The sequence below is a fragment of the Carex rostrata genome, chromosome 2 (assembly GCF_964058835.1).
Source record: "Carex rostrata chromosome 2, lpCarRost1.2, whole genome shotgun sequence".
NCBI classification, from domain to species: Eukaryota; Viridiplantae; Streptophyta; class Magnoliopsida; order Poales; family Cyperaceae; genus Carex; species Carex rostrata.
The window spans coordinates 16818633-16832912 of NC_135919.1; the positions used below are offsets into that span (position 1 = coordinate 16818633).

At 31.8% G+C, this 14280-nt stretch overlaps 1 long non-coding RNA gene across 1 annotated transcript; it reads left to right on the top strand.

Annotated features, from left to right (window-relative positions):
* The first annotated feature begins 7806 nt into the window (after positions 1 to 7806).
* Positions 7807 to 8462, top strand: LOC144573788 (uncharacterized). The gene is made up of 4 exons (XR_013518086.1): positions 7807 to 7931; positions 8040 to 8139; positions 8241 to 8365; positions 8449 to 8462. It is a non-coding gene; the product is annotated as an uncharacterized LOC144573788 (long non-coding RNA).
* Positions 8463 to 14280: the final 5818 nt, after the last annotated feature.

Consider the following 14280-nt stretch of genomic DNA (forward strand, 5'->3'; position numbering starts at 1 on the left):
TTCAAGGGTATGGGGGTCTGGATTCTCACGGGTTTTTTTTTCAAAAAACCGGATCCGGCCCGTTTAATACCCGTGCCCGTGCATACCCGTGGCACGGACACGGGCGGACCGGTCCGGGTTGGACCCATTTACCAAACACTACCCACATATACTGGTTTTCCGCGCATATTCCAATTCGATCCGCATACTGGATTTGATTAGTTCTGAATTAAGAGCTTGCCTATCTAATCATGGTTGGAATCAAAATATAGGAAACTCCAATCAGAAACTGCACTGTTAAAGCGGTTCTGTGCGTTCCACCTCAGACCAGAAAGAACAAGCAAAGAAATGGGCCGGGCCGCGCCGGTAACATGTACTTAATTTTGTTCGCGACTTCTTGGTCCCAAAACCGGCCTATTAGTTCGACCTCTATGCATAAACGGCCGACATTTTTATTTTTACCCCATTAAAAAATTATTTTAATAATAATAACCAAAGTTTATTAATAATTTTAAAAATAAAAATGTCGGCATAAACGGAGTTTGAAATTTTTTCTTATAAGATTCACCAACTTTCTAACTCAAATAAATAATATATTATATTGTTTCTAAAATACACACACATCAATACACCATCACACTTTCAAGAATTGATCCTTAGTCCTTACACAGTATTTTCATGATTCATATATCAAAGAGGGTTCAAATGCCTCCATGTTTTTGTGTCTCCATCTCTCTCCATCATTTTCAAAGTTCAAACAGTCGATCCGAACCGCTCAACCTAACCTCCATACTAAAATATGTTTGGAGACCAAATTTTATATTTTTAGGAATTTTTTTACTATTTTTTTAGATAGGTACAAAAATACTGTTTTTAGATGGTTCAGATTTACTGATTTTGTACCTATCTAAAAAAATAGTAAAAAAATTCCTAAAAATATAAAATTTGGTCTCCAAACATATTTTAGTATGGAGGTTAGGTTGAGTGGTTCGGATCGACTGTTTGAACTTTGAAAATGATAGAGAGAGATGAAGACATGATGGAGGCACAAAAACATGAAGGCATTTGAACCCTCCTATCTATCAAATGGCCCATAAGCACTATTCTAAACAAATACTAGAAACAATTTAAAGAGTTATCACATTTTTTCTATACAGTGGTCGCTGACGTTTAAGAAACTTCTCCATAGCCAATCTGTTATTGATATGTCACGATAAATAAAATTATAATACATAAATTACAAATAGTTAAAAAAATAACATCTTGTCAGGCTAGTCAGGCTAAGGGTTTATAATTGAATAATAACATCTAGACTATACAAATCATTAGCTGACTTAAAGAAATTGATATTAAGGCGCCTTAATTTAATTAATATACAATTCACTTTTTTTTTCACATCACATAAGAGGATGAGCAGTGGCGTATGTAGGATTTTTATCAGAAATAGACATAAAAATTACTAGTACGAGTAGCAGGTTGTGAACTGTCATGAAACTAATTCAGATTTTGGATTGTCTAGGAGTAAGCAAAATTTTCTATGTGCCTCCGCCGCTGAGGCTGAGTTATAGCAAGTATTTATATAATTTGGTTAACCTACTTAATTTGGTCATTTTCAGCACTATTGAACCGTATAATATGTAATTATATATCCCAAATGAAATATCCAAAGTTACTAAAATTCAACAACACTGGCTAATAATGTTTGAATTTTAATCTAAGTCGATTTTAGGAAGAAATAAAAATCTGAAATTATAATACTAAAAAGCTAATCAATGGCCACAAAAAGAGTAAAAAAGAAATTTCACTACTCACTATAATATTCCTAATTCCTTAATACCAGCTTAATTATTTATGTAAATTTTAATATTGAAAGAGGAAAAAAAAAATGGGTTGAAAGTTTTTCATAGTTAAAAGCACTATATTTGAATTTGTTGGTATAGCTCTGATCCTTGTAATTATGCACTGTATGTACTGGAGAAAAATCCTTTTTAGTCTATTATTCACTTTTATCTATCACATCTTGCAAATAACTTTTGTAGGATTTTTCCAATGAAAGGGAACCCACTTAGTTGACAATTTACCTATATATCCAGTATTTCAAACTTATCAAAGTTTATTTTCAACCTTAATATCTGTTCAAAACCAACTAAAGCTCATTTTAGAGAAATAACATAGTCAAAATCAAGAATTAGCATTTGTTTTAGTGACAAAAAGTCAAGGTTTGAAACTCATATGAAGAATTATGACATTAAATGACAGTTGAAAGGATACATCACCTCAATCTTTCTATTTCCAAAAAAAAAAAAAACACAGTCAGAATCAGCAGCCGAGATCTGATTCACACAGTTGAAAGAATAGATCATGACTTTGTGTTTTCAAGGTTGATAGATTATTTGATTTGCTAACAGAACAAATGGAGACGAGATTTTGCATACAAATATAGAATTTCTTTTATTTCTTCAGTTATTTGAATTTGTCTGGTTAATTGTTGTTGTTGATATATTGTGATTTGTGAATTCATTTGACGAATTTCTTGAATTGCTCACGGCAACCCTATTTACTAGCCTAGTCATTCCACCTTTCAAATCTCATTCAATTCATCAGGTATATCGAAAGCCCTAAGCAACTATGGTTTAGAGCTCCTTAGTGCTCCTTAGTGCTCTACAGAGTCTTAAGCTCACCGAACAGGTACTCCTTTATCATGCTTAATGCCACATTCTTAATTAGTGCTCATTTTGTCCATCTTTTTTAAGCTTGCCCAAGTTTTTAAGCTGTAATTTTACATGACTTAAGCATTTTACCAAACTTAAAACTTTCTTAAGAAAGTTACTTTTCAACTTTACTGCCGAACGGGTGCTCTTTAGTGTAGCTTAAAATTTAAGGTGGAGTAAGTTAATCATGTTTGGTGGAATAAGCTAAACCGGATTAATTCAAATATTACTCCCACTTACTCCATCAATTTTACTTCTTGTTTGATGGATTAAGTGTGTCAATTTTACTCCTTGTTTGATGGATTAAGTGTGGAGTAAGAAGTTTAATCCACCCCTTACTCCACAACCAAACATGACCCATATGATTGCTGAACACTACCTAAGAGAATGAGAAGGGGTTAATTTAATCAATAGTTTAAGGAGCATTCCCAGAACAAATCGAGTGGGAAAATGCACACTTAACAAATTTATTGAGTTGTATAAGTACTTTGGTCTGTTTGATTTAATCGAACAAACTGAAATTTACTTTAGTTAGCTAGGTTTTAACCAGTTGTTAAAATTAATTCAGTTGGTTTGGTTCTATTTTTAAAAACCAAATAAAATTTTAATTTGCTTATTTATTTCAGTTTCAACCGAACCAAACGGATAAACATCCCTAGTTCCGACCCAATCCAATTTAACACATTATATACTAAACAAAAAGTCCAGTGTCAGAAATAGGTTATATCATTTGCAGTCCGAATTAATATTATTTCTCATATAAACATAAGAACCAAACTTGAACCAAAATTCACCACAAAGCAATCTCAACCAACAATATATACTAAATTAACAATGAGATTAAGTAACAAACTGGTAGCAAATTGGAATCAAGACCCGATGCATGTGCATGTAAATTAGACGCTGAGTTCCAACTCGGACCGGAAAGAAAAACGAGCAAGCGAAGGAATGGGCCGGTAAGATGTGATTAATTTGTTGGCGACTTCTTGGTCCCAAAACCGGCCTATTAATTCGACCTCTATGCATAAAGGGAGTTTGAAACTTTTCTTATAAAATTCACCTACTTTTTAACTCAAATAAATAATATTATATTGTTTCTAACATATTCACACACCATCACACTTTCATAAATTGATCCTTGTACAGTATTTGCATGATTCACATGTCAAATGAGCCACAAGAAGCTTAAGAAATTATCACATTTTTCTAAACACCGGTCGCTGACGTTTGAGAAACTTCTCCATAGCCAATCTGTTATTGATATGTCACGATAAATAAGATTATAATACATAAATTACAAATAGTTAACCATCGAGTTCTATTTTTATTTTTTTTAAATCGACTTGGCTAGTCAAGCTAAGGGTTTAAATTAAAAAAATAACATCTAGACTATATAAATCATTAGCTTGGCTTATAGAAATTGATAATTAAGGCACCTTCCACAGTTTACTTATTTTTAACATCACATAAGAGGCTGAGCAAGGGCGTAGTCAGAATTTTTATCAGGAATAGGTCAAAATATTAATGGTACGACTAGCAGGTTGTGGATTGTCGTGAATTATAAACTAATTCAGATTGTGAGTTGTATAGTAGTAAGCAAAATTTTCTCCCATGGTAGGCAACATTTCAATTATAAATAAACGTTACCTGATTTTCAAAATCCACCTATCTATTTCCGATTTAATGTACTTCCGCCACTGAGTCTGAGTCTGAGTCTGAGCCTGAGTTATATCACTTATTTATATACCTTGGTCAATCTACTTAGTTTCTGTAGGGTTTCAAGTGGTATAAAAGAAAAACAGAATAGAAATAGAAGAGAGATTTTTTTGTCGGGGAGAGCACCCCAATTTTCTTGCTACTGTGAACTAAAAAGGTTTGCTTTACACATATATGCTAAAATTACAAAATGGCCCTCTAAAACTAAGATAATTACAAATAGTTAACCATCGAGTTCTATTTTTATTTTTTTTAAATCGACTTGGCTAGTCAAGCTGAGGGTTTAATTAAAAAATAACATCTAGACTATACAAATCATTAGTTTGACTTATAGAAATTGATAATTAAGGCGCCTTAATTTAATTAATCCATAGTTCAATTATTTTTCACATCACATAAGAGGCCGAACAGAGGCGTAGTCAGGACTTTTATCAGGAATAGGTCAAAAAATTACTAGTACGACTAGCAGGTTGTGGACTGTTGTGAATTATAAATCAATTCAGATTGTGGATTGTCTAGGAGTAAGCAAAACTTCATCCAATGGTAGGCGACAATTCAATTATAAATAAACATTACCCGATTTTCAAAATCCAACTATCTATTTCTGATTTAATATGCCTCCGCCATTGAGTCTGAGTTATATCGTATTTATATGGGTACTGATATCCGCACAACATCATTTAAAATTTTAATTTGATAGACAATTTTACCCTTTAATTGTATCTCAAAAATTTGATCATATTTCCTTAATTATTTTCCAATATTAATTTCCTTAAGAGACGATCCCATAAAGGAAACAAATATCTTGTCCAATTAATGCTCCTAATAGATCATTTTTTTTTTTATTGGGGACAAATATTCTCTAGTTATCTAAGTCCAGATGAGAAGCAATTAGTAAATCCTTTTGACCTTTTCGTTATTTTATTGGAAATTTAAAGTATATCAAGCTTCTTTTTATATCATGACAAACACGTTTTTTATTTACAAGTTCACTATATATGGCAATTAAAAACATCAAGATAATGCACTAAGCATATATTAAAAAAAAATCAAGAACAAGATAATCCACTAATTAAGCTAAAAGAAACAAATTAAGTATTTTGTTTAAAATTCCTTTCATTTAAATTCAAGGAAATTAAAGAAAAAAATTAATTTTTTATTTCTATTGGTGATTTGGATTTATAATTTGTCAATTATTAATTTTATATTTTTATGGGAGAAACATGCTAAAACAAAATATCACGTATAGATAATTTTGAATTTTTCTGTTATGCGCTAAAAACAAATGCGGAAAAAGTTTGAATTTTCTTACTATATTGAGTTGTTTCCTTTTTCAAAGATTCTAAAAAAAACTTTCTAATTAGAGAAGCAAAATAAATTTAACTAAAGAAAATAGATGAGGATAAAGTTGTCTATTAATGGAATTTTTTGAATTGTGTTGTGCTGATAACAATATTTTTAGTGTCAAATTTTTTGAATTGTTACTCAGACTCAGTGGCGGAGGCATATTAAATCAGAAATAGATAGTTGGATTTTGAAAATCGGGTAATGTTTATTTATAATTGAATTGTCACCTACCATTGGATGAAGTTTTTCTTACTCCTAGACAACTCACAATCTGAATTGGTTTATAATTCATGACAGTCCGCAACCAGCTAATCGTACTAGTAATTTTTTTACCTATTCCTGATAAAAGTCCTGACTACGCCTTTATATACCTGGTCAACCTACTTAATTTCCACATTCCAAGTGGAGATGACTTCAGTGAAGTATAGGAGTTTCCTTAATTAGGTCATTTTAACCACTATTGAATAATATCTCCCTACCTTATTAAGGAGCTTAATGTCTAGATCCTGCAAGGGTTGTGATTAAAAGTTAAATTTTCGGAATTAATATCAGCCATTCAATTTTCAGATCACATACAGCAGAATTTTCTAAATTTTACTCTTCAACACATAAGACCCCACTGTTCGCGCCACATAGGATCCCTAAAAACCTAAAACACTTCCTGGCGCTCCCTCTTCACCCCGTTCTCTTCCTTCCGCTCCGTCTCTTCACCCCTCTTGCCTCCTCTCACTTCCACGCTCCTTCTCCCTCTGATTTCCGACCAGAAACAAGCAGGGGCTTTCGGTAAATTTGGTAACAGTAGACAGATTCCCTGGCCTGAACACCTATGGTGTGATACCGGAGCGCCTCGACTTTGCATCGAAGGGTCTCAACTCACCGCACATCCGAGTTGAGAAGAAAAAGAAATGAAAAAAATAGGGAGAATTAATTATTCTCTGGGTAAATCCGCTTTTAAGCATCATATCAATATTCTATTTGTAGTTTGTACATGTATCATGTGTGGTAGGCAACAGTTGGGAAAATTGAAAATTCACAGTTTGGAGGCAGCAAACTCTTTGACCGAATTTAAATTCAATTGATTAAGATCTACCAAAGATGATTAAGTAATAAACAAACAGTGGCTGGAGATGGAGATGGAGTTGGATGTTTTTTTTTAAACGGGAACAAACACAGTTACAAAACAGACTGTCAGAATAGAGAACTGCTGGTTCCTGAAATTTGTCAGTTACAAAACCACCTGTTCATCATAGTCCCTGAGACATAAAAATTCTGAAATTAATTAGACATAAAGTTCAAGTATTTATGGTCATTTCCATATAAAGAACTCCAAATTTGGCCCAGCCAATTGCTCTCAGAAAAAATCACAATTCAGACTGTCAGAATAGAGAACTGCTGGTTCCTGAAATTTGTCAGTTACAAAACCACCTGTTCATCATAGTCCCTGAGCCATAAAAATTCTGAAATTAATTAGACATAAAGTTCAAGTATTGATGGTCATTTCCATATAAAGAACTCCAAATTTGGCCCAGCCAATTGCTCTCAGAAAAAATCACAATTCAGACTGTCAGAATAGAGAACTGCTGTTTACCAGCAAACACTCCTTCAAAAAACCTTTAATCATAGCATGTTATTCCTTTAGTGAGTATGAGGAACTTCATCTGAGCCGAAGCATCAGGTTTCTTTTTCTTTGAAAAGAAGGGATTTATCTTCAAACAACCTAAAAATGTTAATGCTTACTCCATAATTTAAGAAGACTCCAATTTTTCTAACCGTCTTTTTAAATCTGTTTAGATAATTTTGATGATGGCGAATGCAGCTACAATGCATCATCATATGATAATGCTAATACATCCGACCCATTTGATTTTTAACTCTCGATTTTTAAATTTTAGAGAGAGAAAATGTTAGCGAGGGTTCCATGTCAAATGAGATCATACGTACAGGCCAATATAAAAATTGGTGATATGTATCGCATGGAACACTTCCGTGTCAAACCCCTTCCATTGGATGGTCTCAAATTTGAGAACTATAAACTCACGAATGATGATTTCATGATTGCTATTGATGAAAGGCGAACCACTCTTGTTACTCTTCAAGTCGATCCAAATTTTGCAATTTACCCAACGCCACAACCCATAGATCAAATTAAGGCGATACCACGCGGCAAATATCTCACAGGTAATTAACTTGTGACTACCTATTTAATTAAATATCTTAATCTTAATCTTAATCTTAACTATCATTACTAAACTATATAATTGGCAACATATATTGACTTTGTTTTAGATGTTCTCGGTCAAGTGAGTTATGCTCACCAAGTGAATTTCGTCGAATGGAGAGGTCGAGAACTTGTGCCTTCCGTTAAGATATATCTATTTCATCCGACGTGAGTAATAATAATAAACAACACTTACTAATTATAATTTGAATATTTCAAATCAAACATTAAAGGTTCACATAATTGCTTACAATGTTTTCAATGTTTAGAGGAACTGTCATTCCATTGTTGATGGTAGGCAAACCCTTCGAGAACAACCCGGGAGTCCTCCAAGCTATTGAACAAAAGTCTATTATTTTCGTCACTCGGGTGAAAGTACTTGTTGATACACCATGTATGTAACAAATTTATATCTTTTATGTTTATTTGAAATTTTAAAAACTAAATTTAAACTAAATAAATAAAAATATTTTACAGATAATCATTTGCTTTCCACGGATATTTCCACTGTCCATTTTAATCCGCAGATGCCAGAATACGAAGAGTTGAGACTTAGGTACTTCTAAAATTAAAATATCAAAATACTCTGTCTTAAATTAATCAATATTAATCAAATTGAAGTTCCTTGATTAAAACAGTTTGTTTACTATGTACAGGCTCAACATGCCGTGAGGTGCTACCAAATTTGGTGTCAGGCTGTCAGCGTATTGAAATTACTTACTTCAGTACTTTTAGGTTGTTTGTTTTGTTTTAGCTTTGTATGTTTATGGTTTTTATTAGAGAATGTTATATTTTTTTATTTCTATATTCAATTCAGAAATAATATCTTTGATTTACATTCAACGATATTTATTTTCTCTATTTTTTATGAAATTTTTTTTTTAGTAAATTAGGTTTTCTACTACATAATTTGCTCCCGTTGCTGTGCACGGGCACGATTACTAGTCTACTTATATATCCCTAATGAAATATCCAAAGTTACAAAAATTCAACAACACTGGCTAATAATGTTTGAATTTTTATCCAAGTCAATTTTAGGAAGAACTGAAAATCTGAAATTATAATATTAAAGTATAAAAAAGCTAATCAATGTAAAAAAAGGGTTAAAAGCAATTGCACTAATTAATTACTATATTCCTAATTCCAAAATTAATACCAGCTTATTTATGTAAACCTTAATATTAAAAGAGGAAAAAAATGGCTTGAAATTTTTTTATAGTTAAAGCATATTAAAATTACCTATTTGAGCAGGTTTTTTGGATTTAACAGCACCGATCACTAAGCAACCTTAGGTGGATTCTCTTTAATTTGTTCTTTTTGTTTTGCCTTTTTTAATGATTTGTGAAAATGGAAGGAGAGATCATTTGCTTTTTCTACCTTTGGCTGGATCACATGTGAGAGGAGGGAAAGAGGAATATATTTTTCTCTCTAGAAGAGAAGGGAGGGTAAAAAAATGGAAAATCACAAAGTTCCTCCAACAAATAGTTTGCTAAATATAAAGATGTGTGTCTTATTTCCAAACGCTTATGGTCTTTAGACAAAAATCTTTGCCCAAAAATATTATCAACAAAATATGTACAATGTAGAAGGACAAATGTGTAATACCCAGATGTATCCATGGTTTGAAAATACCCTTCACAGTTCCAGGAACAGACTCGTTCAGGTATTAAACCAACAAATGGAGGCATCCATTCCAATACGCACTTGAGGCATACAAATTCTAGAATGATTCTCCTTGGAGAATAAAAGTGTCAGATAGAATTCCGTTGTATTTCCTTTCTGTTTTATTTACAGCGAATATCTCTCGTGTGTCTTATAGCATAGCACGCTAGACTAGTGATCTGCAATTTTTCCTTTATAAGCAATGTAACAGTCTCCTTGATAATCAATACAAAAATACAGAGATTCAAATTACACTTTCTTCTTCCTTCTTACCAGTAGCTAATTACAAATGAATACAAATCAGTAAACTATTTTATCAAGGCTGAGACCTGCAAATTTTGAAATATAACAATAATATATACATTAAGATCTGGAGCAAACATTGTATAAAATTTAAAGTTTTATGGTTGCAATGGTCTATTTGAATTTTTAATTTGAGGATCAATTTGTGGGTGTGTATTCTGCTACCAAATGCAACACCCAACCTACATTCCAGTAAGGATTAAGTATAGAGAATATTAAAATTACCTATTTTACCAGGTTTGTTGGACTTAACAACACCGATCATAAGAAACCTTTGGTGGATTCTCTTTAATTTGTTCTTTTTGTTTTTGCTTTTTAATGATTTGTGAAAACGAAAGAAGAGATCATTTGCCTTTTTTTTCTTTTTTTTTTTTACCTTTGGCTGGATCACATGTGAGAGGGAGAGTCCGCATCGTCTGCATTAACTCAAAAGAGCATCTTTTGAGTTGATGCATCTCGGCCGTCTGATTTTAATCGGAGACAATCCGTCCCAGCCTATAATTCAGGGTCCCTTTAATATAAGTGCGGATCTAGTCGGCACGAATCTTAAAGCGAATCGGACAGTCCAGATGCATAAACTCTAAAGATTCTTTTTTGAGTTCACGCAGAGGATACGAGTTGTGTGAGAGGAGGAAAGAGGAATATATTTTTCTCTCCAGAAGAGAAGGGACGGTACAAAAGACTTGGGAATTATGATCTTTTATTATTTTTATCTTTTAATTTAGCCTTTTTTGTACGGGATGTACAGAACAAAAAATTATCATCGTTCAATGTTACTTTTTTTGGGAAGAGGAAAAATGCTAACTATGAGAGTTCCCATCGTAAGTGTCTATTTCTAGGCATATTTAATTCAAGTTTTTTTAAACAAATATATTGTATTTTTAAATATTTAGATAATTAGATTTAATTATTTAACACAAAACTAGTTACTTCTGGCATATAATCATAAAAAATGTGATTGTATAATTGCACATTTTTATAAAAATTGAATGAGTTACTTTACAAAAATATTATTTGAGTGAGTCTATGGTACTATGCATATTACGATTTGGCACCGTGCTACGGCTCTATATTCGAGTTTTCAAATCCTAACGGTCAATCCGAACCGTTCATCTTGTTCTCCATATTAATATGTGTTTGGAGACCAAATTTTATATTTTTTGAAATTTTTTTACTATTTTTTTAGTTTTATTGAAAATCACTGTTTTTGGATGGTCCAGAATTTTCAGATCAAGTGATTTTCTAAATATCTAAAAAAATAGTAAAAAAATTTCAAAAAATGTAAAATTTGGTCTCCAAACACATATTAATATGGAGAACAAGATGAACGGTTCGGATCGACCGTTAAGATTTGAAAACTCGAATATAGAGCCGTAGCACGGTAACAACCCGTGATATGCATAGTACCATAGACTCACTCATATTATTTTTGTAAACACTCAGCTTTTTCTAACATTTTTTTTATGTTTTTTTTTAACAAATTTAGTTACAGATCTTAAGGCATCTGGTAATTGTACAAAAGTCATATGGATTATAATCAATTCATCGTTGTACTTTCGTTGAGAACATCTTGAGAATTGCTAAACGGGACCAAAAAAAATGTTAAACATAAATAACTAACTAAATGTTTGCAATAAAAATAATTTTGTTAGAAATAGCTACCCTTTTTTTAAATACATAGTCATCTGATAATCTTTTACTATTATATATCAAAAGCAACTAATTTATTGTTTAATAAAAAACTGAAGTATTACATGTACACGTTTCTATTAGGATACGTTTGGATGAGATTTAGAATAGCTAGAATAGCGAAATTTGAGAATAGTAAATAAGAATAAAGAAAAAAAATAGTGATTTTTAGATTAGTGTGAAAATGGTGCTATTCGAATTAGTAAAAATATTGTTTGGATTGTATATTTGGAATACTGAATAGTTGTAACTGATAAATAATAGTGTTAACAAAATGTTAATTAAGATGAAATATAGGCAAACGGGGTCTTAAACGAATTGTCATAATGTGGAGATAATATAAAGTAGTGTCAATTTTATCATTTCGAAACTGTGTTGATGAAAATCTGAGAAAGAATCATTTGTCCCTCTCTCTTCACATTTCCGAATAGTAACTATTTCAACATTTACAAGGAATAGAGAATAACAGTTATTCTAACTATTCCGAATAACAAAAATATTGTTTGAATGCATATTGCTATTCTGAATAGCCACTGTTCTAAAATATTCTCTATTCTTAACATATCTAAACATACCCTAAAAAAGAATTAGATACTGAACACATCCAAAAAATAAAGATTTAAGGATGGACTCAATATATTTTCCTATGGGTTCAAGTCTATAGACCTATAAAATAATAATGTAGAAATATGTATATATAATGGTGGTGCTTGAAAAGAATAATACTACCACCAGAAGTAGGCTTTGATGTAAGATATCTAACAAACGGGCATATGAGCTTTCAACCAAAAAGTTCAAAATGGAATCTTTGATTTTTGAAAGACTTATTTATAATACTTGTTGTTCGGCGTTCCAAGTGGGAATAGGAATAGGAACTGAAAATTTTGAACTGAAAAATTACTATTCACGTTGGGAAAAAAAAATTCAGTCTGAGTGAATTTTCTTTTTCCCACGTGAATAGTATCACGCCGAACAGGCCCATATACTGGTGAAGTTTTTTGTCCAATATAATGATGGAGAAAACGAGAATTGCGAGCTTAGTACAGTAACATGAGTTCTTGTCTCTTTTCGGAGAGATACATGTTTAATTTAAAAAAATAATATTTAAAAGATGCTTGAGTATATCATAGCTATGTAATAATAAATATGTTTAATTTATTATTATGCTAGAAAATATATTACTGAGTTTAAACTTTTTATGAGAAAAAAATACTGAGTTTAAACTTAATCACAAAATAAAGAAAGTGTTATGGTAGGAGAATTTTCATTGTTCTTATTTTTAGGATAAATATCCTCGCAGGTATTGAATGGTGGGACTCACAATTTTACGGTTTAAATTAACTCAATCTGGTACCTATTCGGAATGTGTATCCTCTGCATTAACTCAAAAGGGAATCTTTTGAGTTAATCAGTCTCAACCGTCTGATTTTAAATGGAGTCAATCCACCACCTGTCTATACTACAAGGGGTCTTTCATATTAGTGCAGATTTGATCTGCACGAATTTTAAAATATATTAGACGGTTGAGATTGATTAACTCAAAAGATTCCCTTTTGAGTTAATGCAGAGGATACGGATTCACCTATTCGGAGATAGAGTAGGTAGGGGGACCAGTATATTTGGTGCTTTGAGATTCGTGTAAAGTTAAAAGGACAATTCAGATCCAATCATTCTAAAAGATTTCCTTATCCGGTACCGGGAGGATATGAATTCCATTATTGGTGAGATCTTTTTTGTAGTTTACTGTAATTTTTTATTTTTGTTTCTTAGATGTTAAAATTTTTGCTAAAATTAATACTATTTGTCTTCCCGTAAAATAAATAAACACTTATTCATTCAGTCTCTCAATTTTAGTTTTCTGATTCTTACTCTACATATACATGCCAAAAACCTCATTAGTTTAACATGTTAATTTTTCTGTCAGTTTTTATCTATTCAGAAACCAAAGGAATCTGTATCCTCTTAGGTATAATTGCAGGAAAACATCAGTTTGAATTTAATTTTAGTCGGGTCAGGAGAAATTTGATATCTATTGTAGATATGAGACCGAATCGTCTGCCCCCCGGGGGCAGGAAATTCCTGCCTCCAGAGTCTCTGCGGGTGGGGCCCATTTAAAAACAGTAACAATAGTTAAACCCTTAAACAGTAACCGGTCCCACCTAGCAGAGACTCTGGGGGCAGGAATTTCCTGCCCCCAGGGGCAGACGATTCGATTTTTGTAGATATAGGGATGTGTTTTGAAATTTGTGTCGGAGTTGAATAAAAATTTGATAATTCTACTTTCCTATACATGGGACTCCGAATTCCAAAAAAAGGGACTAAAACTAATGGAGTTTGGACATGCAATTATATTTGAAAGAAAATGAAAGTATGTCAAACAACAAAAAAATTGAAACATATATAAATTTCAACTTAAACAAATCAAATTGTAGAAAAAAAATTAAAAACCTCATTGTGTAAAAAATTGAAAATATATAAAAAAATGACACTGTTTTTGGTGGAATGTCAAATGACACTCAAATTGTATAAAATTTAATACACAGCTAGTTTATAAATCCAACATTATGTTTATAAACTTTTTCTAGGTTTTAATTTTTTTTATTTTAATCTAAATGTATTATTAAGATTGATACTGACAAAGATTCCAATCCTTCT